The sequence below is a fragment of the Histoplasma capsulatum genome, genomic scaffold (genome assembly GCF_000149585.1).
Source record: "Histoplasma capsulatum NAm1 scaffold_4 genomic scaffold, whole genome shotgun sequence".
In the NCBI taxonomy this organism is placed as follows: Eukaryota; Fungi; Ascomycota; class Eurotiomycetes; order Onygenales; family Ajellomycetaceae; genus Histoplasma; species Histoplasma mississippiense.
The window spans coordinates 12,375-15,784 of record NW_001813979.1 but is presented as its reverse complement, the minus strand read 5'-3'; positions in this window follow the sequence as shown (position 1 = coordinate 15,784).

Below are 3,410 nucleotides of genomic sequence, written 5' to 3'. Positions count from 1 at the left end.
CCACCGCTATCTGCAGCGACGTGAGCGGAGTAGAGAGGAGCGTGGTGGTGTACGTGAGCGGGCGTGCGTGGCTGATTCTACCTTTCGCGCGGGCGGTCCAGCGGCTTGCATATGGTAGACAGTGATAGCCAAGGGGGGCTGCGGTCACCATTTCTCTGGCCGCGGGGGCATGGACCGTGGGACAGCAGCCGGCTGCGGGTGGTGCTTCAGCGCGAGGCAAAGACACACCTCCAGACCAAGCTCAATGTAATCACTTGGCGGCATGCCGCCATTGCCATCTCGCGTATGCACCTGTCCTGTGGAGGGTTCAAGCGGGAATATGGGGCAGATGATGCGCAGTAGACAGCAGCAGCATGATCTGGCTGCAGTACAGTATATGCGCGGGGGCTGCAGGAGGCACCAGGCCACATTGAGGCACGGCGTGTGCGGTACCAGGCTGTCAGCCGGGAGTGGCATGAATTCCTGGGGTTAACCCAGGCCCAGGGGTGCGAAAGCGGGCACGGAACATGGAAAAGAGCGTTAGCAGAAAAGCTCAAAAACAGCAGCCATCATATGTAACAGTAGAAATAGATGACAACATAGAGCTATAAATGATAAAAGATATATATTTTTCTCATGCAATTCATTATGACCAGATTTCCAACTTCAGCAGCTAGCTGTCATCTTTATAAATTTCAATACAAATCAGCCTTTCACCTCCGTTATAAAATGTATAATATTATATTTTCATAGACAACTCATCACAACCAGACCTTAAACTTCAGGAGCCAGTTATATTATATATACAGAGTATGATATTTAATTTCAAGACATAATTTCATCAGAAAATCATATTATTACAACATTAAGGTAGATAAGTTGTTTTGCAGAGTTATCAATATTAAATATATATATTTCCCCCCAGGGCAACTACCATCATCAAAACGGTCACAGATCAGCAAAATAACAATCAGACAGAAATTAACATCATACATTTAAGTATTCATCTGCAATTGTTTAGAAGCATTACAAAACTTAAATTTAGAGCAAATTAACATTGTCGAGTGAAGTTTATTTATACTTCATTTTCAAAGAATATATATATATATATATATCAACTCAAGAATACACTGACTTCATTAACATGGAACATCAATTATTCATTCAGTGTGAATCATACCCCATCATCATATGGCGTCAATGCAAGTATGCAGTATGGCCAACAGAAATTGAACGGCATTTGAAGGGTTCAACTCATCAGTTAAAGTATACAGCCACACAGAGTATCAAGCAGATAATTCAACAGTGGGATCATATCGCGCATGATCTCAGCCAGTTGATATTATCCACAGAATTGAACAAACCAATACATGAGCTGCTCATCCACAAGGGCTACATGTGTTGGCGGCAATCTGAATGTTAGTATGTTGGAGGAACTATACGGACCATGTACAAGCACTGACAGACCCAACACAGCTGGACTCCATGTCTCAGTCAGGGTTGGAGTCATCACAAAACCATATGCAGGTACAGAATGAGATCAACAAAGTAAATAAAAATAGCAAAATATATAAAAAAACTGAAAGGGTTCATTCTGGAGTGATTTTAAACACAGAAAAACAAACATTAGTCGAACACGCTGGACCCAAGCCGTTGGACGTCGAAGCCGTTGGACGTCAAACCCGTTGGACGTCAAACCCGTTGGACGTCAAACCCGTTGGACGTCGAAGCCGTTGGATGAGCGCATTAACCCGTTGGAAGTCGAACACGCTGGACCCAAACCCGTTGGATGTCGAACCCGTCCAAGGAGCCCATTAACCCATTGGACCCGAGCCCGTTGGATGAACCCATCAACCCGGTGGACGTCAAACCCGTTGGATGAGGAAGTCGAACAGGCTGGACCCAAACCCGTTGGATGTCGAACCCGTTGGATGAGGAAGTCGAACAGGCTGGACCCAAACCCGTTGGATGTTGAACCCGTTGGATGAGGAAGTCGAACAGGCTGGACCCAACCCGTTGGACGTCAAACCCGTTGGATGTCGAACCCGTCCAAGGAGCGCATTAACCCATTGGACCCGAACCCGTTGGATGAACCCATCAACCCGTTGGACGTCGAACACGTTGGATGAGGAAGTCGAACACGCTGGACCCAACCCGTTGGACGTCAAACCCGTTGGGAGTTGAACACGCTGGACCAAACCCGTTGGACGTCAAACCCGTTGGACGTCAAACCCGTTGGACGTCAAACCCGTTGGACGTCAAACCCGTCCCAGGAGCGCATTAACCCGTTGGGAGTTGAACACGCTGGACCCAAACCCGTTGGACGTCAAACCCGTCCCAGGAGCGCATTAACAGGTTGGACGTCGAACCCGTCCCAGGAGCGCATTAACCCATTGGACCCGAACCCGTTGGATGAACCCATCAACCAACCCGTTGGACGTCGAACCCGTTGGATGAGGAAGTCGAACACGCTGGACACAAACCCGTTGGATGTCAAACCCGTCCCAGGAGCGCATTAACCCGTTGGGAGTTGAACACACTGGACCCAAACCCGTTGGACGTCAAACCCGTCCCAGGAGCGCATTAACAGGTTGGACGTCGAACCCGTCCCAGGAGCGCATTAACCCATTGGACCCGAACCCGTTGGATGAACCCATCAACCAACCCGTTGGACGTCGAACCCGTTGGATGAGGAAGTCGAACACGCTGGACACAAACCCGTTGGATGTCAAACCCGTCCCAGGAGCGCATTAACCCGTTGGGAGTTCAACACGCTGGACCCAAACCCGTTGGACGTCGAACCCGTTGGATGAGGAAGTCGAACACGCTGGACCCAAACCCGTTGGACGTTAAACCCGTTGGACGTCAAACCCGTTGGACGTCAAACCCGTTGGACGTCAAACCCGTCCCAGGAGCGCATTAACCCGTTGGGAGTTGAACACGCTGGACCCAAACCCGTTGGACGTTAAACCCGTTGGACGTCAAACCCGTTGGACGTTGAACCCGTTGGATGAGGAAGTCGAACACGCTGGACCCAAACCCGTTGGACGTTAAACCCGTTGGACGTTAAACCCGTTGGACGTCAAACCCGTTGGACGTCAAACCCGTTGGACGTTGAACCCGTTGGATGAGGAAGTCGAACACGCTGGACCCAACCCGTTGGACGTCAAACCCGTTGGACGTCAAACCCGTTGGACGTCAAACCCGTTGGACGTCAAACCCGTTGGACGTCAAACCCGTTGGACGTCAAACCCGTTGGACGTCGAACGAGCCCGTTGGATGAACCCATCAACCCGTTGGAAGTCGAACACGCTGGACGATTATATCAGAAGGTAGAGGGGCGGGAAGATCGAGTCAGGGGCATAGAAGGTCAAATGACATCACAGATGAGAGGCAGATGTTGACGAGCACCACATAGAGATAAAAGATAT